This window comes from Ixodes scapularis, unplaced genomic scaffold (genome assembly GCF_016920785.2).
Source record: "Ixodes scapularis isolate PalLabHiFi unplaced genomic scaffold, ASM1692078v2 PGA_scaffold47__10_contigs__length_4178495, whole genome shotgun sequence".
NCBI classification, from domain to species: Eukaryota; Metazoa; Arthropoda; class Arachnida; order Ixodida; family Ixodidae; genus Ixodes; species Ixodes scapularis.
Window position 1 is genome coordinate 2,630,921 of NW_024609876.1, and position 25,674 is coordinate 2,656,594.

Sequence of the window (25,674 nt, forward strand, 5' to 3'; positions counted from 1 at the left end):
TATCGTTATCGGGGTACCGGAGCTATCAGAATGACATACCAAAACTCTTCAGTGTCCAGCTCCGATAGATCTTTGAATTGAATAAGTGTCCAGTTTGGATCGGGATCGGATAAGTGTCCAGTTTGGATAGATATTTGTTGCGAATAAATCTCTCTCTCGAATAAATCTTCGACTTGAATGAATGTTCAACTCGGATAAATGTCCGGTTCAGATAAATATCCGACTTGGATAGGTCTTCGGCTTGGATAAATTCGTCTCGAATTAATCTTCGGCTGGATAAATCTCTGGCTCAGATAAATGTCCAGCTCGGATAGATTGCGGCGGAGGGGATGTGCTCTCCGCTGGCTGCTCTCCGAGCATTTGCCAGAGTGGGTCGTTTATTAGGAAAAATAGTCACCAGGCTCAAAATACAAACGTGCGATTGTCATTTACGGATAGTGCGGATCACATTCAGCCTCTTTGTGAACACGACTGGTATATTTCAAATTTTGTTGAAGTATGTTTTTAAGAATATATGTTCTGAAATATTTTTGCCTGCCAATGGTGCATTCTAAAAATATGCATTTCTTTCAGGCAAGCTTTGAAGTAATATATTATGCTTATTTCAACCATTAAAGTGTTTTTGTTTTGTTGTTATCTTAAGATGATCCCCATAACGTGCAACCGCGAAACGGTCTATGTCCACTCTGCGACACCGTTACTACAAAGACGACCTTGTCGCTTTTTTTTTCTTCATATTTTACTTCAAAATTGTATTAGCAGACACCACATTTTAGGGCTTAGGGTAGTGGCTCAGATGAGCACTTCCAAAGACAGTAATAGATTTTATGGCAGCCTTTTAATTCTGTGAGATAAGCAGCAATACCACCGGCCGCTTGTTGGCGCTACGTGCATATAATGAAGTCTTATGTACACAAGCACATTGGGTAAGCTAAAAGTAGCAAAGTGAGAGCGTACGTTATTCTAAAATCTGATATTAGTGATCTTGATATTTTGGAGAGCGATAAATCAGACAGGGTGACAGGCATGTGATTCCGTCTTTCTTTTCTTTTACGATTTCAAACACTGAGCACTCGCGCACACAAGAAAATATCATAGACCAGAAAATGCCTTCGCCTTGTTGAGAAAGTCGAACAGGGAAATCGTGCTATCAGGAAGGCGACACTCCAGTTCTCATAGTTTGCGGTCCTTGCTGACCCACTTATGCCCCCTGGCCCACACCTACTGATAACAAAACGATGGCCGAATCGGGAAGGTTGTTTCGGGATAGGGCGAAATGGGAAAGGATGAAACGAGAAGGTCGTTTTGAGCCGGGTGAAAATGGGGAGGTTGAATTGGAAATGGGTTGAAACCGGGAACCACCCGTCTGTGGGGAGAGATCACGTGGCCCGTCGGGATATACTGGTCAGGGAAGCCGCTTGGTCATTTTCTATCGGGTGGCCGCAACGAGGGGATGCTTAGTGTGGGCTTCTTGTCACACGCGTGGGACATTTATCTTCTTGAGTACTACTCGAGTTACGTTCGACGCGAAATGTCTCGAGTAGAGTACAAATAATTACAAATGTAATTTAATTTTTTTTCATATACTTCCACATTGCGTAATTTGTAGCATCTTTGGTGACGTTAGAATGCTTTATTTATAAGTAACGGAAGCAAACAAAAGAAAATGACAGTGCTATCTTATGCAATCCCACTACACTGGGGTACAAGACACCACTGGTGGCGTTAAAATCACTTTTTAAGTTAATTTTAAAATGCGCCCCACGCAATTGTACGCATCGTTTTACTACGGGTTGTAGTCAGTATACCAGGAAGAATGCGACCACTTTTGTCAAGTAGGTTATTCAGACGCTGGATTCAAAGATAACTAAGCTTTCAAAAGAAGTGCGCAAGAGGACACAGTGAAGAACTCCGGTAGTATACTCTCTGTCCGCCTTTAGCCTATTTTTCTGGTTTTCTCTCTATGCTAAAGTCTAACAGCGCGGTCAGAAATGCGCACGATTTAGAGTGAACTCTGTATTTTAAGAGCTGATCTCGCTCGCCGCTTGTTTTTTGTCTCGTGTCTTTCCCCAGAAAAGTGTCGAGCTATCGCCGTCCACCACAGATAGCGTTCCTGAAAGTGCCAGACTGGCAAAGAAAGCGTCATTCAGGCTGTAGCTTGGTCAAAGTTAAAAATGGAACAAACAAAACCATGCGTATTTTTTTAATATCCTCTACTAAGTTTGTTTTAGTTATTATTTTGCTACACATGGAGTGAGCCTTCGGTGATACGCCAGCTTGAAATTACTGTGCGGTCAAGCTGACGGATCCCTAATATGCACCAACTATCTCAGCTTAAGCCTGTAACCATACATCTTTGGACCTGGATTTTTTATATTATTTGTTTGGTGTCCTTTTTTTTTGCTTTAAGTTTGCAATCGGTCGAGCTTTACGCAGAGGGTGCCGATCTAATTTTCAGAAAATATTCGAGCGACAGTCTTTTTCAAAGGTTGAAAATTTTATAATTAGGGTAATTAGTACGAGATAATGTGAAATTTAATTAGGACAAAGTAGCAAACACTTTCGATCAAATGAATTTGGAAGACATAAATTACAATTAAAAGTATTTAAAATACAGTATCTTCAGTAGAGTATTTGTGATAGGCACAATATCTGCTATACCCCAAGTAGCACACCACGCGTCGGGTTGGGGATGGGGCGGTATTGGCCTGCCGGGATACAAATACCGGCCAGCACCGGAAATGCCCCAGGCGACATCGGCCGGGCCCGAATGCCGGAATCCGGCCGGTACCTAGAACTTAGGGAAATCGGGATACCGGGAATACGGGATGTTCCCAGTGAGCTCCCGACACAGATCCCCGGCATGGGACCGGCGATACGGTAGAGAACCATCAATGCGCCAGCGTATTTCCGGGTCAGAGCCAGTCCAATTGCAGATTAGTCCCAGCGTAACAGGTCAGTACCTGCGTTATTGCGGGTCAGTGCCAGTGCTATTGCGGATCAGCGCCAGCGTATTTGTCATTCAGTGTACCCAGCATAGACCCACTAGAATGCTAACTGTGTCAGGCTTTAAAGCCCAGGTATGACATCCTACTGCATTAAAATATTGCAGAGGTAGCTTCTCAGTAGATCAAATTCACTTAAATGTGGAAATTCTAAATTTCTCAGTCCGAACTATTTTATTGGTTTTCATATCCTTTATAGGTGCCGACCGTTTTTAATGTGTTTCGGACTGGAACCGAAACATGCCAGTTTAGTATTTGTCCAATTTCAAGAAACAATACTGTGTGAACAATTAACTTCCTCCATGTATAGAGTATACTCATGGCAATTATTGTATACTTTTTGAGACGACATGTCCCATCCATCTGTCACCCATATGCATATTGTGGGTAGTGCAAGAAGGGAACATAAATTTTTTTTACCGTGACGTTTTTTATTTTGACTTGTGCATCCATAGCAGCTAACTCCTCAGCCAGTGTCTCTTATCGTCAAAGGCGGTTAGAATTTATCAGTGGAGTGTCCGTCCTCTTAACTCTATTGCCCCTCTCCGCCTCCCTGCCTGTCAGCCGCTCCTCCATCGTCTCCACGATGCACGCTTGAGCGCGACTTTGTATGGCATTTGTAAAGAGAATTGTCAGATCACACAGATTAGTTGAGAGATAGGGGAAGCCAATATCTTGCGTACTAGCTAAGGTGCTGTTGACACGCTGCAGTTTGTGAATGTTTCCTTTGTGTAAATATAGGTCCCTCACCTGGCCTGCAATTTAAAGGTGACAGAAAGAGAGCACCACAGAGGTGGAGATTCTGGGTTTGGCTACCACTCTAAGGTGCAGATTCTATGGAGGCATATGGCTATTTCATGCAACATCCTATTAATCTGAAATGGGGGGCGAGACGGGGCGGGAGCGAAAAGGGGCGGGACGCAGAGATGAGTGGCTAAAAAGAGAGAAAAACTTCCCCAACTGACACTCTACAGACCAAGGCCTCTAAATGGTCTTCATTAGACTTTCAACCTGGAAACTAACAGGATAACAAAACAAGACCAACCAAATCTTTTTTCACAGTTACTTCAAAACGCTGCTTTTGGGTATGAAGGTTCTGAAAATGCTGACACGAGAATTATTCATAATAGAAAATGCAAATCGAATTAAAAAAAAAGAAAACAAAAAAAACACAGGAATTGAGGATTTAAATTTTGCATACTGCAAGACTTAAAGGGAAACTGAAGCTGTCCTGTATTTGAGTAACAACACCAAAATCGTCATTTGGCCTCCAGGATCACGAATATGAAGTTTATTTTTCAATCTGGTGCACTGAGGCTGCAGAAATTAACTCCAGTATGACGTCACGCCCCTTCTCGGGGCGTGACGTCATACTGGGAGGTTTCGGAATTTCTGTTCTCGCTCACCTTCAGCTCCTGTCAAACCTATGCACGTGAACTCTTGCTATTTTAAAAAAAGGTCAGAAATAGACGTCACGACTGGCGTCAGTGTGGAAAAATACAACCTGAAAGCTTGCAATTGCACGCGCTGCCCACACGAGCGACACATGCTTGGCGCCCCAAAGATCCTCGTACGACGTCACGACTGGTCCGAGGTTTGCGTGTTTTCTCGCGTCTAGTTACACCTTCTGGAAAAACGAAAGCGATATTCAGATACACAGGACAAAAAATACGCCAGAAGTCACCTCTAACTCGTCTCTTTTTTTTCAAGAAGTGTTTCAGCTTCCCTTTAATTGTCGACATGTTTCAAAGATTTTGCTTGTCTATTGAGCTCCAATAGAGATACCATCAATTTAGTAGTTAATAATGAATATGCATTACCGATGACCACCTTGCACATCATGGCGTCCTTGAATCTTGACTTTCCTCGGTAGCCCAGAAGGGAGAACTGCTCCTGGACTTGCTTTGAGAACAGGCGTCCCACCATCTCTCGCACCACCTTCTGCAGGTTCTTGCTGTCTCCTAGAGACACGAGCTGCTCCTCCTAGAAAGACAAAATGTGTTCTCAATATGTCGATAAAGTAATTGACATGCAGATAAAGTGGTATGAACATGTCTCAAGTAAGAAAATGTGAATGCCCAGGTAAATGCAGCATCAATGCACGCATTAAAATGCATCAATGCGCGCATCAAAATTTTACAATATTTACTGGAGAGAGAATAAAAAATATTTGAATATATGGCAACTCTACCTGTCTTAGAGGAAATCAGAAAGGTCAAAATATTTCCCTTCATACTCCGCTAAATCTCATTAGCCAGTCACATTCGTTGCATCATCCACATTGTGCAAACGTTTTGATGGATCATCTTTGCTCATCAGCATCCACTCAGTAATTTTAATAATGTATGTGGTTCTCAAAACAGTGCATTTAAGACCCCGCGCATCTTGAATTTGTTAAAGCTTAGTCTGCCCACTAGTCACCCTGAAAGTTTATTGCCTATTTTACGACTTTACGAAGACTGGAATTGAAAAAGACATGAAAAGCAGGAATTGACCAAAACCGTCTTCATAGTCACACAAAATGGCAACAGCAGCACAGTGTGAGTAGTTTTCTTTCCATACTTTTGTTTAGTGCTCACTCAGTGGTGGCCCTGTAGGCCAATGAACCAACTTACTGAGCTCAAGCACGCCACATGTAATAATCGCTTGCGTGACTACCGTATGCTATGCCTGAAGACACAGCTACGCATGCAGTTACACTCCCTGAATGAAGTGGCGGATGCAATGACAGTTTCTCTTTCACCTTAGAAAATGTATTTGCTCTCATAGGGTGACCCTCGGTTAGGACTGGTTAACATCTCATTTTGGAAATGCACTACTAATGTAAAGTAAAGATGGAATTAATTGCAATCCTTTACAAATGTGTTCGGACATACGCATATGGTGGGCACGCTCAAAAGCGACTTTTGACCAGGCTAAAAGTTTTTTTCAAGCATGTACCTTTACTTCTGTAGCAGATGCCAAAAGCACAAATGAATTTATCGCCTTAAATGTATAGATCTCTTGACTATAGCCTCAAGTGAGAACAGGAATGAAACCAAAAGAAGCCCAATATATACTACAGCATCTCGATCCTTCTGCCAAGCAAACGTTAAACACAAAAAGCACGCAGGCAGGTTTGTGCGTGCTCCGCACACATACTCACGGCGAGGGTTGGTGCAAGTGCGGAATTTAACTTCTAAGGATAAAACGGGCAGAGGCGTCGTGGGAAATCAGCATGATTTATGATTATTTGCAGGCCGACATACTGTAAGCACCCAAAGGCAAATGTGTTGGGCGATTTCACTTCCCCCGTTGTGAAATGTTTTACTTAAAGGGACCATGAAATGACTTTAAAATCGAGTTTCATCCACCGCACGTCGTAAAAGGTGTGAAAAGAAACACAAAAACACAAAAATAGGGAGCCCAAAAAATTATTTGCTATAGAACTTTTAAAAGAAAACTGGACTCTTTTGCGCCTTCTTTCCTTCGCCTTTTCAGTACGATTCATCCGCGGAAACGGAGCACGTCAGCCGAATCACGTCGCCTATTGGGTAAGAGCCTACCTCACCAGCACCGGGATCGTAAACAATAAATTGCCGGCGAATGTTTCCTAAAAGTTTTGTTAAATAATATTCAGATCCACATTTTAGCATATTTAGAGATGTGTGGCGAAAATTGCCAAATTTGGTAATGCTGAGAGCCAAGCGCCATCTATCGTGTGGTAAACGAAGCAACTACTGCGCGTGCTCACTAGGGCAGGGCCGACAGTTACTTGGGTGGCGGCGACCGACGAACGTTTATTTTCTTTGTTTTCCTTCCTCTCAAAACTCTGACTGACTGAACGATTATCTTTCTACGTGTTCTTCTCGCGCGTGCCGACTTCAAACAGCAAGAAAACAGTACTTAAAACAGACCACGACGAACAAGAACGCTGGATCCACCGACTCCGACGAAGCGAGCTGCTCAGAATATAGGCCTAGCAGGCATTCCGACTCGGCGCTGCGTTGCTTCGTCGCAAGACCGTCTGCCTACGACCGGCTGGCGTGCTAAATGGAATATGCCCGCGCGACTCTTGTGGACCCTTCCCGTATTATAGTTTGATCGCTGAACGTTTCCCCTTGTTTTCCGAGGCAGTGTTGACGAACACTCGTCGAAAAGGGACTCTCGTCGATTCTATCTTCTTGTTTTGTGTGATATAGAGCTGAAATAAGCGCCGTATGGATTACCTTCGTAACACGGTATGTACACTTTGTTATTGGTATGCCATTTTTATTCTGACAGACTGCACGTCACTGTCGAGCTATAACAGTTCGTGGGAGGTATACGTGCAATCCCGGTCCAACCTTTCTTTGCCGAGTGTCGCGTCAGTATCGAGTTGCAATCGTAAAAGAACGGTCCCGAAGCGCTTACCAACAGCGCGGATACAGCACTTCCATCAAGCGCGCGCGTCCGCTCCGAGTGTAAACAGGTATTTACGTGGCTCTTTCTGACACTCGTAGTTCAAACGTATCTTTTTTAACGTCGGCTCGCTCCTGCATCTCCGAGGCCACGAAAAACGCCACGGCAATTTGTTTCCATCTACGTCGCTTTGCAAACGACTGACACGGGCCGGCCCTTTTGCCAACAATGACACTTGGGTTGACTTCTGGAGTCTTCACCGGAAGACTCGCTGCACTTCCCAACAGGCATATTGGCCTATGGGACTAGTTCCATGCTGTCGCTGTAGCGCAACATATCTCATTGAATTTCGCTCAGCTGCGATGCGGCGATGAGAGGCGCCGATTCAGAAAATACGTCGGTGACATCAGCGCAGTAAAACCTACCGGCGCACCCCAACTCGTTGCCGCTAACGCTCCGATTCTCCTACTGCCGAGAGAACTTCCGGTTCCGGAAACAGCCTACGTCACGGCTTGTTTTGCGGTCAGTTGGAGAGAATGAAAAAGTCGATATTTCAATAATTTTTTGTGTAGAAGTTAATAAACCGAGACGAAAACGGATGCCTGTTCGACATTCAGTGAACATTGACGGTTTAATGTAAAAGTTATCTGGAAAAAGTAAAAAGGTCATTTCATGGTCCCTTTAAAAAAATTTCAAGAAGCGGCAGTTGAAAAAGACCTAAAATGCCGTTCAATGAGGATGCACATGAAGGCCTTTTGTCTACACGACCTTCGGGTGGAAAAAACTGTTAAAAAATGTAACGACCCACAAACAATTAATTTGTGGTGTCCACCGTCCAGCATTTCTCCCTTCAGTAGCCTCTATTAATCGCAGTTTAACAATTGCAGAAACTATACGCAGGCTACTAAAGCTGACTTGCAAAACGTGCAACTGGCGTTGCACCACCTTGACACAATTCTATCGCAGTGTTCAGTTTAAGGATGTCCTTTACAATAAATAGCCTTCCGTCGTGCATTGGCTGTGCGTGCACTCTGCTGTTATAAATAACTGAAGGCCCGTAATGAAGGTGGGGCATCTTACTCATTTTTAATTTGCCACCGACTGTGCTTAAAACACAGTTTGGGTGGGCGTACATTTAAAAAATTACAGTAAAAGGCTTCAGTCCACATTTCAACCCCATTTGCATAAATATTCAGATAACCGAAGTTAAATCACGAAGTAATAATCCCAGCCTTATACCTGTCAATATTGTGAAAAAGAGGACACATAAATACCGGCAGTGTCCTGGTGGTGAAGTTCTTCAGCTTCGCTTCTGCAGCACAAAACTGTTCCATGTTGCTGAGAGGCATCAGGAACAGCTCGGGTGGTTCAGGCCTGGCCAGTTCCTGGGGTGTCGCCTGTTCCCCGGCCTCGCCTGCTTTCCCTGGTGCTTGAAAGACACCACGTGCCTGAGCACCTGCCCAACAGACTTGCAGTTCCCTGTTCTGCTGCTGTAGGTGTCCATTCTGGATGTGCAGGTCTATCACGACCTTAGCAGCTGAGCGTCGAAGGCTGCAAGATAAGCAAGGCATAAGAAAGCATTACCCATTTTGCTGATCAACATTATTCCCTGATAAGGGGAAGAAACTTTTTCAGAAACATGAGTTTCGGGAAGTTCCAGAAGGACGCCCGAACCTTAGGGTGTTTCGGATGGGTTTGGGTAGCTTTGGAGTGGTTGCCAGACACAGTGAGAGTGGTTCAAATTTGTGTAAAAATTTAAGAGACGTTATAATTTGTACGCAATATTAATAAATTTAATAAAAAAACATTTGTGTTAATCAAATAACCTTTCTGAAGGGGAGAAACGGCCCCAATTTTCGGAACTTCACAGTTTTGGCTTGTATGGTTAATAATGAATGCTCCCTCAAAGTTTTATGATGTTTTTTGACTATCAAAGCAAATAAAAAGCAATATTGATTTGTCGGCGACGCACGTGAGACGCGCTGCGCTTGGCTGCGATAAGCACAAGTTTAAAAATCGGATATATAGGTCCGTGGCTATTATACTTCGTTTCAGCTTCCGTCCGAGCGCGGCCGATATTATGAGCCGAAGGGCAAATCAAACAGCGAAAGAGGCACAACGTGATGGCTTGCTCTCTGCAGTTGATAGGGCCAGCCGGTATTCGCCACCTCTGTACGCGCTCCTCCGCCGGCTAGTCCTATCAAGCGCAGAGAGCACACCATGACGCTGCGCTTCTTGCGCTGTTTGATTGGCTCTTCGGCTTATAACATCGGCCGCGCTCGTACCGAAGCTGAAACGAAGTATAGGCCTAGCACGTGCCTGTACCCTTGTTGGAACTGCCATTTCCTAGCTTTCAGGACGGCCTTTTTTAAAATATCAACCGTCTAAAAATCGGAGAGAACTTGCCCTGGGGTAGAAAACAAAACTCGGGCTGCAAGCAGCTGCTCTGGTCAAATGATACCTCGGGCCTAAGCATATGACGCTTTAGAATGAATTGGCACTCCCAAGTCAGTCACGGGTCGTCAATTGCGTCCCTCGTTAAATAGCAGAAATTCCCAATGCAATTTTGTTTTCTATCGCTTCACTCGCAGCATACAGTGCGTAACAGATGATCTACCTTTCTTCGGTTCTGGTAGCAGACGACGCGACGGCGTCTTGTTTCCCGCAGCAAATTACACCCTAGGACAGACAAACCCTCCCTCTTTACTCGCGTTAGCAGGCGACGTGCCTGTTAAAGAAATGTCAGCTCCTCCAGTAAAAACCTGCCGAGATCTCAGTCTCACCAACCACCAAAATCTGGCCATTGGTACAATATTTCAAGGTACAAACACAAGCTGCACAGCACGGCGCCCAAGCGAACTTGCTGCACATAAAAACAAGCCTCTAAGCTGTCAATCGAACCTCTCCAGAGTAGGACAGCACCACGGCCGTTCTTGGCAGCAGTAGGACAGCACCACGCCCGCCCGCCGGCGGCCCGCCCGCACGCCCGCTCACCCAACCACCCACCCGCCCGCCCGCCCGTCCGCGACAAGCCGCGAGACTTGTAGTTGAGACCACGTGGAAATTTTTTTACGGAAGCGCAGTAAAAATGCCCAACTAATCGAAAGCAAGTTTTGCCGCCACGATGCAACGTGCAGATCACAAGTGACCCGCGCGTTGCATGATGGTGCTTTTCCCATAATGGAACGCGCGGGACTTTTGTGACGTCATTATAGGAAATGTCCCATAATGCAATGCGCGGGTCACGAATGAGATGGCACATTGCATTATAGGACGTTCCCCATAACGCAACGCGTGGTTAAGCCGACGGCGACGTTGGCGTCGTCGACCCGCATTCCATCATGAGACGCCTCCCATAATGCAACGCGCGGGTCACAAAGGAGACGGCGCGTTGCATTCTGAAACGTTTGCTACAACGCAACGCGCGGTTACACCGACGGCGACGTTGGCGTCGTCATCGCCGACCGCGCGTTGCATCATGGGACGCTTCCCATAATGCAACGCGCGGAACCCTCGTGACGTCACACATGCCGTCATTATGGGAAACGTCCCATAATGCAATGCGTGGGTCACGAGTGAGACACGCGCGTTGCATTATGGGACGTTTCCCATAATAAAACGCGCGGTTTCGCCGACGGCGACTGCGACGGCCATGCCACTCAAGCCGGAAACGGGCGCCTAAGAGCTGCGCTCTAAAAAATTAGTAGATGTAAACCAAATTAAATTCTTATCCCATAGCCATGTTTGATCCCGTCCTATTTAAAAAAAAAAAAAAAAAACGGAAATAAGCCTTTGTTAACTGGTTCAAGGATGACGCGGCGTTAATATTAGGCTAAAGCGCGATCCAAACCAACGCTTCTTTTTTCGCCTGTAGGTCGTGCGGCTGCGGATGTGACGCATTTCGTGGCGTTTTTGCTGTTTCCGGGCGCGCTTTCTGAGTCAGAATCGTGCGCTTTGGTTTGGACGGGCGAAACTTCGGGCGAGCGCGCACGCGCGCATGCAGGCACGAGCGCACTAGCAAAGTGCAACTGCGACAGACTGGCCGGCCAGACGGCGAGAGAAAGAGAGAGAGAGAGAGAGAGATCGCGTTGTCATGTTGGAAGAGAATAAAAGAGGGGGAGGAGAGGGCAGCCAGACGGCGAGAAACGCGGAGCCGGAACTAGCTTGCCCTCCACCGATTGGCCGGGACACAGGAGCGCCCTACTACGTCACCGCGCGTTTTTGTGCGCGTTGAGAAGAAGTTGAAATTATCCAACTTTCTTGTGCGCGCCCGGAAGGAGCGAAGAAGCGGCGCGACGTCACGAAAATGCGTCACATCCGCAGCCGCACGACATACAGGCGCAAAAAGAAGCGTTGGTTTGGATCGCGCTTAAAAATAATATTAGGTGTCACCTTTTAGCATATTGAAGACATGTCCAAACTAACGGTCATTTGTAACCATTATATAGTTTCTATATCAGCGAAAAAGCTACGTCGGTTGCATATCAAAACTCGCATGGCTCGAATGGCCCGTGAAAGCAACGAGAAAACGATGTCGGCCAGTCACCGGGAACTCCGTGGCTGAACTGGCCGGTGATTAAAGAAAGAAAACGATGTCGGCCTGTCAGCGGAAACTCCACGGCTAGACTGGCCGGTGACTGCAGCAAGAAAACGCTGTTGGCCGGTATCGGTAATTTTCCGGCTGGTACTTGCCAGTTTAGACAACGAGTCCCCGATATCGGCCGGGGCCGGTTTCTTACCGGCGTCCCCCGCCGGGATCCGCCGTACAGCTCCCGGTATTGGCCGCCGTAATCCCAGTATCGGCCGACATGGTGTGCTACCTGGGACAGTGCAGACACCAGACGCCACTTGGGATTGACTAACTAACTGTCAACTAGGATTTGTGAACGATAATAGCCACACCACGCTATTACTAATTTAAAAAAAATACTTAGGTAATTATTTCGGCGTCCGACAAAAATAGGAGAAATATTTCAATTTAAAAGGCATATTTTCTTCCCGAATCTCGTAATACACAGTTTAGAAAAATATGGGACATTCTCTTTTGAGTGAGACAGTAGTTTTTTTCCCTTGTGCCGGATTACAAGAAAAATACAACTTTGTGCATACTAATAATGACTAAAAAATAAAGAAACTAATGAAGGTGCCTCATCTTACCACCTGTTCCAAACTACCGGGTACCATTACGAAGATCTACGGGAAACGCATGAAGGCTATTTCGATTTTAACCTTTACGAAAGGTCATTGGAGCGAAATAGTCACGGAGCTAGGATTCTATATTCAGATATAAACTTGCAAGAAACGCTTCACAAGCGGATATAGACCGGCACGCTGTTTACAAACAAGCCCGCGTTTGCCCACACCAGGTGTGGGCACTGCGCTTGCGCTGAAACTGAACTCGCGTGAAGTGAAACGCCCGCTCATGCGCCGTGCCGTCGACAGCGCCACCGCAGCTGCGTGCCTTTAAGCCCGCGTGTCGGTCTATATAGTTTTCAAGGTTGTAATTGTTTCTGTGTACAACAAGAACAAATCGCTCGTAGCTGTTCAATCTGTATATGTTTAGATTAATAAAATGCTTATTTCAGGTGCTCTTTGAAACAATTCGATTAGTAGTAGCAAAAGCTGTACGCAGATATAGGTGTGTCGGTCCCTGTCAGAAATAAATCTTGGATTGCCAGCGGATGAACAAGCTCTGGCGCCCTCCTCGAAGTGGGGTAGTAACGTTTGCTATGTTCGAACTTTGTACTCCCAATAAACGCTTCTTACGTACTGTATGATCCATTTCGAAAGCTGCCAAAATCGCAGTGCTCTATTAACCTGCAATAAATGCCACTTGGTTACTGTCCCGTTTTCTGTAAGAGAAAGCGACGTTTTCGAGACGAACATCCAGTATAGGGTATAGGAAATGCTAGGCCACTGTTTTTGCCTTATCTTTAATATCTTGCCATCTCTAAGTTAAAACCTGAAAAAAAAAAAAAACTATGATCCTGCATTCTTGAAATTCGAGTTTCACAAGCTGTGCCAAAAGTGTTAGTCCTAACGGCCGCATCTTGAATGTAAAAAGTAAACATGTTTCGAAAATGCTTGAGGCTTGTGTGGAGATAATTCCCTCATGACCCGTCTGCAGCAAAAATCGTTTTTTTTTTTGTACTGTTTAGAAGCAGTTTGAACCCGGCATCAAGCGGCTCGAAGCCAACAACCCAATATAAAAAAAAACGAACACTTTCTTAGAAAAAAAAAAGAGGAAAAAAAAGGCCCGGGCGTTACTAATTATTTCCGTTCCTATGATTGCACAAAGCGTCCTTGTCGTGTGAGTCATACACAAATAGCTTTGATGCGCAATGCGTTCTTGAAACTCGCAATACACTTTGTACTTCGTTTCTGTCGTGCACCCGCGTTACATAATGCGGCTCAACCGGGCGCACGAGCCTCCACAACAACAACGGAGAAAGCCTCCTTTAACCGGGGATAAAAAGCACTTTGTTACAGCTACGCCGACGACATAAAGCGGCTCGGCTGAGAGGACGTAGTGGCCGCGGCCTAGTTTTACACGAGGACATGCGTAAGCAGCGCGGGGGGGGGGGGGGGGGGGGGGGGGGCAGCTTGAAAACATCTTTGCAAAGCTGGTAGAAGCGAGCATACCGAAAGATGCTTTTTGCCCACGACATATATGTCGGCCCTTTTTGGGGAAGCTACGAGCCATTGTGGGGGTCCAAACTTTACGAGCATTCTTATTAGGCCTTTTTTATTAAAGCGAGGCCCCGCGTCGCTCTGTAGCTGTGGACATGTACCGGTCTTTCATATTAAAGTTTCGAGGCGTCGTCAGATGGTCTTCGTTTTTGTACATGAACACGCTGAGACGTTGAATGCTGCGCGACTTTGAATGAAGCGCGTACATATTTAGTGCCTCAGTGCGCTTTGCCGACATATTGAATTCGCAGGATGTTTTGGTGTTGGAGAATGCACGACACAGAGCCGACAAGACTTCCGGATGTTGAATGCTATATTGTACTTCATAGGTCAGTTCCCCACATAAGTGCATCATATTTAAGCTGTAGACTTTCTAGTTTTAACCGAAAAAACACAAATAAATATCGTCGGATGTCGAAAATTTCCAGAAATTGCTGTTCTCGGTCTTAACCTGCTTTTTTTAGGACAATGTTGTTTCTTTGTTGTATTTTGTGTAACCAATTACACAAAATACAGCAAAGAAACAACATTGTCCTAAAAAAAAGCAGGTTAAAACCGAGAACAGCAATTTCTGGAAAGATTTTTAAGAGCTAAGGTTTTTTTTTTTTTTCGAAACTGTGTTATTTTACATTTGAACTTTGTTTTTCATAAGATTTTTGTACGAATAGTCGCCGTTCTTAGCGTCCGTTAGAAACGTAACCAAAACACACCGCTATTCTATATACACTCTAAAAAAAGTTTGTGCGTCTACTTTCAAGCACAGCACTCGGAGAGCCAATCACCGCAACTTACGGAGGCAGCTCAGCGAATGACACTGCGGAAACATATGTTTAGACCAAAAAACGCAGTCTGAGCTGTGACATTAAGCAATGCAAAACGTCACGCTTGCATTGCTTAATGTCACAGCTCAGACTGTGTTTTTTGGTCTACACATATGTTTCCGCAGTGTCATTCGCTGAGCTGCCTCCGTAAGTTGCGGTGATTGGCTTACGGAGCGTTGCGCGGGAAAGCAGACTCACCGGCTTTTTTTAGAGTGTATATATAAAAAAAGAATTAAGCACCGAAAAACAATTGCGGATTTTTTTACAAATAAACGGCGCACGATATACGACCTAATCCTATGTAGACTACCTACTATAGTAAGGGTCCGGCAGAATGATGTTTTGAGTTTGAAAGCAACATTAAAGCCGCGGTCACGGTGTTCAAACATCAAACAAAAGACTCGAAGTCTGCTGTAGACATGATCGCAAAATTACCTTCGGACACGCCTCAACCGAATTCGAGGCGTATTTGTTTCATACATCTGAGTACTTCAAACATTCTTCATTTACACTGCGTTCACCCTAGTGCCACTAGATAAGCTACGCTTCAGAGTAACGACACTTTGCCATAATTGTGTCTTAAAATCATGGTTGCCAATTATCTGAAGCTTTATCTAAAACCACAGAAAACGCTTCTCCGCCCCGCACAAATGTTTAAACAGCTCGCGGAAGAGCAAAGCAATATTACATGACCTTTCTAACACCGAATCTAATGCTGTGGAAGTCGCACTTTTGAATTATGATGATCGGCAGTTCCGTCTGCTCTGCATACGAGCCAAAATGGCGGCGCCCACAACAATGTTGGGGAACGGAGTGCCGATACTCTAAGCGCAGCTTATTTAGTGCCTCTAGTTCACCCTTAAGCTGAGACTAGACTCTCCGGCTTCAGCGCGAGCTCGCTGGCTTCCGCATTGCTTTTTTGGTTGCGCGTGCTTTTGCACTTGTGTTAGCAAGGGCAGAAAGCCCACGCTGAAGGCGGAACTTCTAGTCTCAGCTTAAAGGGTGCACGGAATATACTTTTGGTGTGACCCATCTTACAGGAACGTCGTACGAGGAAGAAATATGCTTCAGACAGTGTTTGCATAATGTCTTTTCTTATAATGTGTGATCAGTGTGGGCGTAGATTTAAGCTCTACCTGCCATAACGACCTCGAGGAAGTGGACCGATGCTATTCTCGATATTGCGAACAGTTCAATCTAGGAGGGGGAGGAGGAAAAAATTTGATTACAAATAAAAGGCCATGATGTAGAAAAAGAAAAATTATTATTTTCTTAGATAAAAACATAATAGTAACAAAGATAAAGAATTTGTTTTATTCTAGGAAAAATACAGCGTGACGAAGAAATAAAGGGCAGCGTTAGAAGGAATAAAAATTAAGTAAAACAAACCTACTTAATCTTGATATTACGAGGAATTAATGAGAACAGTGGCGTCAAAGGACCGGTCTGTTCCGGAGCTACTGAATTTTAAGTGAAGAGTGTAAAACACCAGTAGTGCAGATGACTGTTAGCTTAAATTGCCGTTTTTGTTGGAGATCGACCAAACGTTTGGCAGATCTGCTATCGTATGGTCACTATGCATCCCGTATATTGACGTCCGCATAGACGCAAAGACTATTGCCAGAGCTGTTACTTATCCGATGCCATGGCCAATAGGAGAGATCTCTATACTCTACAGCGAAAAGGTTTAAAACAAATTACGGACGCTACCCTCGCGAAGCAGATGCTCAGTTCATTTCCCTCACCGGAGCAATGGACCTCGATTGATTGATTGTAGAGGAAAGCCTGAAAGCCCCAAAAATGTTCCACAGGAGGCGCTGAAGCATTTCGTTCTATCTGCCTCAAGCAAGGGAAGTGCACGTGTACATTATTCCACGGCCGTTAGTTATGATTACGACTCAAGATGTCTAATGCCATCTAGGCTACATGGATGCATTCTGGACTTTAATGCACTTTGGGTGGGATGTCCTCGTGCTTGAGGATGCTAGTAATTGTGTTGCGTGTATGTTTAGACAACGGTAAGCGAGTTTGTCCTAGTGGGCGTCTAATGACTGCGCTGTAGATGAGACATTTAGCCAGTGCAGTACGGCTGATAGCTTGTGGTTTTAGCGTGCGCGACGCAGTAGTACGACGATACGATGCTCATCCCGATCGAAGCGAAAAGGGGCGGCGATTGTAGAATGCTAGTGTTGCCCTAAACGTTCGCACGTTGAAATAAAATGCCTTTAAAATTTGAATGGCGATTAGGGCTAACGAAACTGGGATGCCTACATACCTGGGCTACTGATTGGCGTTGCCTGTTTTGAAGCCCGCGCTAGAAAAATACCATGTCTTGCGATAATAAACTTTCTCCCAGCTCTCCAACGGTTCATTTAATGTCATAAGTTTTATTTTTTATACGGAAACGATGAAGGCTTGCAACTGGCATAGATGTGTATGCTGAGATTTGGAATACCCAACGATATCGCGAGATATTTTGAACGAATGGCGGCATGCGTGGCAGCGATACATTTCGGGAACGGCGGCTTTGTTTTCTTTCCCACGGCCAGTGTTTATTTTGCGCCATACAGTTTGTTTTCTTGACCGATATTCCACATTTACTTTCAACCTGCATTTTTGTCTCAGTAAACCACAAAATGAGTAATCTTTTAGACACTGATTTTCGCCACGGATGTGCTTATATACCACTAAGTATCTAAGATACATTTATAAAGATTGCGGAAGGTAACGTTTTGTTAGAGGAAATATGACGCACGATTTATAAATATGACAACCCCAGCATTAATGCAAATTATTGAACTAGACTTCACTCAAGCGTGTCAACACCTGCTCAAGCTCATATACCATTCTTCATACTGTTCTCCTAAAAAAAGAAAAAAAAACACAAAAACAACAAAGCTCAGAATTTTTAACATCTATCTTGCCATTCATTGTTGTGAATATTTGTTTGGTAAAGAGAAAAGATAAAAAATATAAAAAAAACACCTTTTGATGGAAGCAAAGAACGATTGGCGAATACATTTACGAAACAGTCGACAGAACCGTCTTTTTATTTTTTTATTGGTCTCCATTCTTTTCATGATCGTCTTTTCCCATGTAACGCAGGTCACAATGGCCACTCACAACGGCGACAGTCGTCCTGCGTACCGTGTCGACCCTCCCGCTCAGTTTTTGTCAGCGCTTTATTTGGACACGCTATGCTGTCACAACATTTAGGAGACTGCACCGACACAATGTGCCCCCATACTTCCCTGTGGCGCTTGTTTCGCTTTTTATATTTCAAACGCAGTTAAGCGAGTTTGCTCGACGGCCATTGTTCGCTCCAAAAACGCGTAATTTGAAACTTGGAGGGGCGCGTCTAGAGATGTCTGCGCTTCTCCGAGGGAACGCTTTGTGTCGAGCGACGTGACAATCTTTAGCGACAATGATCAGCGTTCAGCGAGTACCTCTTTCATTGTTATAACTAACATCTTGTTCCGCTTCCACAGACTTGTCAGTCCCGCCTATATTTACGTAGTATTTTTTCGACCCCAAGAAATATGCCAGAAGAAATATACAAACTCGTACCATATTCTTTAGTGACAACCTCAGGAGTCCCCACTTCGTTATTGTAGCACGGCAGTCGCCGTTTATACTGACGTCAGTGGCAGTCGCGATTCGGTTATTAGAATACCTTTTTCCTCTTTTTCAATCATTCGGCTACACGTGACAGTTGAAAGCAGCTGACTATGTGTACACATACATCGCAAAATGAAATGAAGATATAATCTCAGTCGCGTATTATCACAGTACGCGGACTGACACACGCTGTAATGCTTTTGTGACGGCTACCGTCACCCGGTCTTATACAGTGCCATTCACGCGTGGCCAAGACAAGCCCAGTCATGGCTTTGCTTTGTAAGATCTACGGTCGACCCCGCTTTTTTTGTGTTTTGCCGCATTCTTTTCTACATTTTATTCTTTATTTATTTATTTTTTTGATGGGACTGCCGCGTTCTCCAGGTGTCTGAAAAGGTTTTCCCATCCTGACGGGCTTCGCGAGCACAGACAATGGACGGGTGGGCTCTGACGTCTCCCCCCCCCCCCCCCCCCCCCCCCCTCGCCATCTTGGTTTGGGGACGAGGGGCAGTGGGGCGCGCGCCCATTCTTTCGCTCGTCACCTCCAGTCACCACTTGGGCGAGACTCCGCGAAGAACTTTTAAAGTGGATTAATTTGTAACTTTATTATTGGAGAAGCGTCGCTACTGCCCCCTTACCTCTCCTGCCTTCCCCATTTCCCTTCTCCCATTTTTCCCTTACCGACCCTCCCCTTTCATCTGAAGTGAATACCTGTTGCCCGCATTTTTTTTTTTTTATTTTGCTACCGTTCTTTTGCTACGACGCTCTTCGGGGCTGTCAGTGTTTTCTGTTATCCATTTTCGCGTATATCCGATTCTTCGCGTTCGCGTCACGCTCTGACTGTCCGATCTGTATCTCCATTGTGAGATCCCTAGTCGAAATAAGAAAGTTGGAAGAACACGTCGGAGGGTGAGCCTGTAACCGCCGTTACTTCTTGTCCTTGGTTTAGGGGCAGAGGGACAGCAGCGCTATGCTGTGGTCCGTTCCCTGTTCCCTCTGACTGGGGGTCAAAGCTACGAGCCGTCTGCACCAATCCCGTACCCATAGCACTTCATGTGAGTCATTTGAAGAGCCTTTTTTCTGTGGACATAAGTCACGTGACACTTTAGAAGACATCGTTGCTGTCAACCGCCCATAGTTTTGGCTCTGAGTTAGAGGGAACGGTGAACAGAGCACGAGCTCGCCATTTGTTGATGGTTTTTTGAAGAAGTTGGGTTTTATCTGGAATATACTTTTATTTTGTACGATGGCCGGCTCTACCTGCAAAGATAAAGAATCTGTGATGAGTCAAGTGTGGCGCCCCTGCTTTGCGACATTTCCGTGAATAAGCACGACTTGGCCATACGCGACAACCTAGATGATGAGCGTGTATGAAATGTTTTTAGATACGTAGACAATCACCTGGTCGTTTTAAATAGTTCTGAGTTTTTCGGAGGACAATACTGTCACGGCAGTTTTGCATGTTTGCGCACAGTGTTCTGAAGGGCTTTCATTCGCTCTCAAACTCCAGGATGTTTTGTAGAACTTATAGACATCAGGGCGAAATTCACGGGTAGTCACGTCACGTCTCAGAATTAACATTTGGCCGAGTTGGTAGGAGCCAATAGTGAAAAAGCGCGCGACTGGGATGACGACAAAGAAGAGAGGTACACTGGACAAGCGCTGACAAGCAACTGAAATCTAATTTGAACAGAAACACAAAATTAAGCTGATGTTCGGGGAGGCACTGGCATGACGCGATCTGGCAGGAATACGAGATCACGCAGGCACTGACAAAGAAGTGTTTAACGATAATCATGTCATAAAACAGCTGAGACTGTGGTGGAAGAAATCGAAACTTTTTAGTAGAAGGAACAGACATAGAAAGGGACGTCTGAAACTCAGCTAACTGGGTTATTTACCGACTATCCTAGATATACCCACAAAGCCCTTCCCAACCCCACTCTACGCAGAAATCTCCTTTGTTGAAAACAGTTCCAAATGGAGAGAACATATACGACACACAAAGAGATCAAGCGCACGCACAGACAAAAGAGGCCCTTATCTGTAGGACACCTCGGGACATGGCAGTGACCGTGATAAAATTGTCGTCGACAGCACACATAAAACGAGGACATTGCAGAGCATCGCAGTGGCCTTGAAATTAAAGTGCCGAACTATCCTAAACAGTAGAAGCAAAATCACACGTACTGTCTTTTCACTTGTTTAAATATCACGTCGTGCCAGTGCTTTCACAATCATCATCGTCATTTTAGTGTGTTTTTCTTCTAACAACATTTGAATAAAAAAGTGTTTGAAGACCACGTCGTACCAGTGCCTGCACGAACATCAGCGTCAATTTTGTGTTTATATTCTAAGAGGGATCGGTGGCCGAGTGGGCTAGCGCGCATTATCTCGGAGCACGTATTGAGAAAGCTTGCGCTGCAGATCCCAGGGATCGTGATTTCAATCCGCACCTCTGTTCGCTTCGATTTGGATGAGCATCGTACCGGCGTGTGGTCATGCGGTCGCGGTGCAGTGCCTCTCCCGAGTCATTAAAGTTGATTATGATTATGTTTCACCACTACGGGGTTCACGTTAAAGATCCAAGGCTAGTGGTTGTACTGCACTGGCTAAATATCTCATCTACAGCTGAGACACCACGAGCCCGTTGGGGTGTCTAACTTCCGGCAGTATAGACATACACAAAACACATCTTAGATTGTAATAAAATTTGGAGAAAGAACTGTCTGAAGATCACGTCAAGCCAGTGACTGCGCGAGCATTATCGTCAATTTCGTGCTTTTTTTCTGACAAGATTTTAAGAAAGAAGAGTGAAGATCCCGTCGTGTCTGTGTCAGTGCGGGCACCAGCGTCAATTTCGTGTTTCTGTTCTAACAAGGTTTCAGTAGCTAGTCACTGTTTATCCAGTGCATCTCTCTTTTTGGTAACCGGACAGAAGCTCACCGGACAAAAGCTCACCGGGCGAAAGCTCACCCATTTTTTCACCAAACTCGGACAAAAGATCACCTAATTTTTTTTTGCTGCCCGGGCGAAGCACGGGCTTGGATAACGTGCGGACACGATACCAAAATTCAGGTCACCGAAACTGAGTGGAGCTGATAAGATCAAGCTTGCTTGACTCAACGTATGTCGGAGCACCCTTGTGCATCGCCCAAAAAACTTCTTGAACCGAAGTTTTTGAACCCGAAAAGTGACCGAAGAAGCGAAGTCACCCTTCGGTGAACTCGCTTTTTCATTGCGCTTATGTTACACGAAACGCGTATATAAAGATTAGGCTCAAGGTCTCTTCATTACTAATGCGTGGGTTTTCTTGGAATTCAAGGTAATATTTGAAGTGAAGGGGTAAGAAAATTAATTCTTTCCGTCATTGTGCGTCGTAAAGGTATTTGAATATTTTAGTGTCGCAGGCATGCACCTAAGTTGTCCGCACTTGTCTTAAGACGAACATTAAATTTTCTCGTGCTGAGCTTTTGTCCGGGTCTGTAAAGAAATGGGCGAGCTTTTGTCCGATGAGCTTTTGTCCGGGATTCCTCTTTTTTGTTCTCGTCCCAGTCGAGCTGTTATCCACTATAGTTACGATTCTTGGTCATATAACAGGCGTTCGGAAAAGGATCTCTTCCTCTTTGTTTCCTCACACTCGAAACTAGTTAAGAGGAGTATAGCTTCGTCTTCCCCACAAGCCGCATTTGAGAAGTCGTGCCAACTTGCGATGCATGAGAGTTTCGGCAGGCAGGCGGAGCGACTAATCGCGACCGGGTTTTCAATGTCAGTGCTATTGCCTGTGGCGGGGACGTTGTTTAAGAACGGGAGGGGAGAGTTACGGCTTCAGAAAAAAGTCCTACGAAGAGGCCACATCATCATATAACATTCCACAATCTAAAGGAAGTAGTGCAGCTATGCGGCGTACATACGATTTTTTCTGTACCGGACAAACTGAGGCAACCGTTGTCCAAGAGTAGCCAACAAAGGAGGGACGAAGGGTATTTGTTCAGTAAAACATAAGAACAAAAATGTGGCGTGTGTGATAGGCACCGTGTACTGCATTCCGCTGACATGCGGCAAAATATACGCTGGCCAAAATGGCAGATGTATCAGGGAGTCTTTGCGTGAGGGCACTTGTTCTTTGTGGCTGACAACGGGGGGCACTTGCCTCTTTTATTGCACAAATTATGGAGGCTACACCGACTTTCATCACGTCAAAAAAGTCGTAAAGGGCGGAGATCTGATGAAGAGATAAATTTTAGACGCGTACACATAAAAAAAGACGTTCTGCATAGCTGAGAGGTTATTATCTGGACACGTGCTGATTGGCCATGATGGTGTTGTTTGCTCTTGTTTATTTCAGTGTTTGTTTTTTAAAATTATCTCTTAAGTTGAGAGTCAGCGCTTGTCTTGCTTACCCTCGTTTACTTAGTTTTCGGTGTTGAAGGTATACGTGTATGCAGGTTGGGAGTCAGCGTGCTTTCAGATGTGTTGTTTTAGTTTCCAGCTGAGTAACCAGGCAACTGGAGAACAGGAGTGCTAGCCCAAGGCCTGCCACAGGCATTACCCATTGGAACTGACAAGGAGGGCCAACAAGAGTGCTTATGCAGCGACTTAGAACTCTGCCAATGGCCACCTCTTTTACGGCAACACCTGGATGGTAGCTCAGTGGAGCAAACAGAGGGGGGGGGGGGGGGGGGGGGGGTAGAGCCTGACGCCGCACGTGGGCTCCGGGGAGACTGCCGACCGACCACGCAGCTTGCTGACACTCTCGAGCAGCTCTAGTTGCCCTTCTTTACACTGACTACTTCTGTGCACCTATTTTGTATCCACTTCCCGATTTCGGTAAAGAACTTTATTCATGGGGTCCGCAGTGGCGATGCTCCAGAAAAAAGACTGAAGTGCCCGGTGCGAACTCTAAGCTCTTACCGCGTGTGCTTGAAAGACGGGGGGAGTTGGTAAAGAGGCGATCGAGGTATATGGAGAACGCTCAAATGGACAGTTACCGAGAGCGTGGGAGGGTTAGCGATACCTTGCTTCTGCTGGCTGCTTGCCCAGGTGGTCCCTGCCAACAAATACAACTGATGATTTTTCGAAGAGGCTTGGGAAATGCTAGGCTGTTAGGTGCTGCTCGCACAGGCAGCGCGCTATACTTTGAACCATTGGTCGTTTTGCTAGGAATAGAAATGCCTTTTTTGTTGTCAGGCTTCCAAATCTTCCAACATTTTTGCGGATGAGTGTGTTCTGATTTAATATTTTGTTTCGCAAAACAATCTTTAGCCCGCGTTTAATTGAAGCCACAAGAAACTACAGTCTGCTTGCTTCCTTGAGTTTAAAATCACGGAGAATATCTTTTTTACAAAACGTAGACCAGTTTTAAAGGTGCCATGAGGAGATTTTTTTTTTGACATCGCTTAATATGGCGGTAACCCCCTCCTTCTGGCTCTACGCTTCCTAGAAATCCCTAAATTATAACGATACGTAGCCCATTTCTATTAAAAAAAAAATCAAAGACTTCAACACAACGAGATGATCTCCGGCGATGCAAGGAGCCTGTTCAGAAACCAGGACCACTCTCAGCCAATAGTGAGCGAAGGATCCTCGCGCCTCCAGCTGGTGGAATGGCGGAGTGATATCTCGAACGCGCTCGGCTCGTTGCCCATACAGCCCGGACTACGATTCAACCCAGCAAGCGCACGCTCGAGCTCTCAAGAGCTGATCACCAGACAAGTCACTCCCATGAAAGAAAACGACAAAAACACACAAAAAAACTAAAACACAGTACGTTGTTTTTGAGACAATTTTTGCAGTACTATTTCCCCTGTCCGCAAAAGATTAACATTTCTGGACTTTTCTTATTAGGGGCGAAGCTCCTTAGCGTCTAGCCTTGTCCGTCCGGCGTCCGTGCTCACATCGATCTTGCTGGTGCTCGTGCTCCTGCTCATATGCTCGTGTAGGGCAAAAAAAAAATGATAAAAAAAATTGTTTTGCGCAGTCGACACGATTCGAACCTGTGCGGAAAGACCCAATGGATTTCCAGTCCATCGCCTTAACCACTCGGCCACGACTGCGGGACGAGTACGGGGCTCTGAGATGTGGCAGTAACTCAAGAGCTGGGGTTTCTGTCATGGATGAAACGTTGCATGTAGCCGCTCAACGTCTATACAGGAGATGGCGCTGCGGTCAAATGCGTATATAATCGCGTTAAACTTCGCATGCATTGGTTCAACCTTTATAGACGAGAGGACGCTGCGGTCAAATGCTCAAATGCGTATATAACTACGTTCCATACTACACATTTTCTTTCTGACATGGATGAAAACGAACGAAAATCTCAGCATGCTGCGGCTCAGCGTCTACGCAGACAAGCACCACCAGAGCTTCGCCCCAATCAACATCATTCGCCACGTGGAGATGCTGTCATCTTTTTGCTTTTATCATATGCAAAAATTTACCAATTTACACGTTAACCCCAAAAAGTAACTAAATGCCTTTGCTCCTTATTCGCTCAAAAAGTAACTACGGTAAATACGTTACTGGTTACCGATTCTCAAAAATAACGCTTTACTTTACCTCTAAAGTAACGAGTTGCATTTCTCGTTAATTTGACGGCCAAGTACAAAACTGTTTTGTCTCGCGATTTTATTGGTTTCTTTTCAGTAGTCGTTGCGCTTCAGCGGTAGCAAGTTTTTATCAGTTGTGTTTCTCCGCTTCATCGAGAATGCACCTCCGGCGTCGCTGTAGAGTCGTTTCACTGATGTGCTCGAAAAAAAAAACGGCAGTGTTGTGCTTCAGGGAGACCCGGTGAATCTTCAGATTCCCTTTTTCTTGTGTTTAATTCATTATCAAGTTTACAATGAATTATGTGCCTCCACGTGTTGGCGACCTCGGGGTTTACATTCGGTATGTACACGTGTGGTGCCTGGAGCGCGTCTCCGCCTTGTGTGTTCGGCGTCCTATCCCGCCCATACATCCAAAGTGGTCCCTAAGTGGCAACAAATGACGTCACAGAAGCCGGAGTGTCATCCTGTTTCCTGTCGCGATCCTGGCGGTTGGCCGTAGAAATGCTGGTGAAAAGCACGAGCGAACGTGAGTGTCGCTGTCGTCACGGCGTCCCAGGCGTCCCAACTTCCGGCTGCTCAATTGCTTCCGTGACCTGTCACAGTGGAGAGCGA

At 45.4% G+C, this 25,674-nt stretch overlaps 1 non-coding gene across 1 annotated transcript; it reads right to left on the reverse strand.

Moving 5' to 3' along the window:
* Positions 1 to 24,489: 24,489 nt before the first annotated feature.
* Trnas-gga lies at positions 24,490 to 24,570 on the reverse strand. Its single transcript has one exon. It is a non-coding gene; the product is annotated as a tRNA-Ser (tRNA).
* Between the last annotated feature and the right edge of the window lie 1,104 nt (positions 24,571 to 25,674).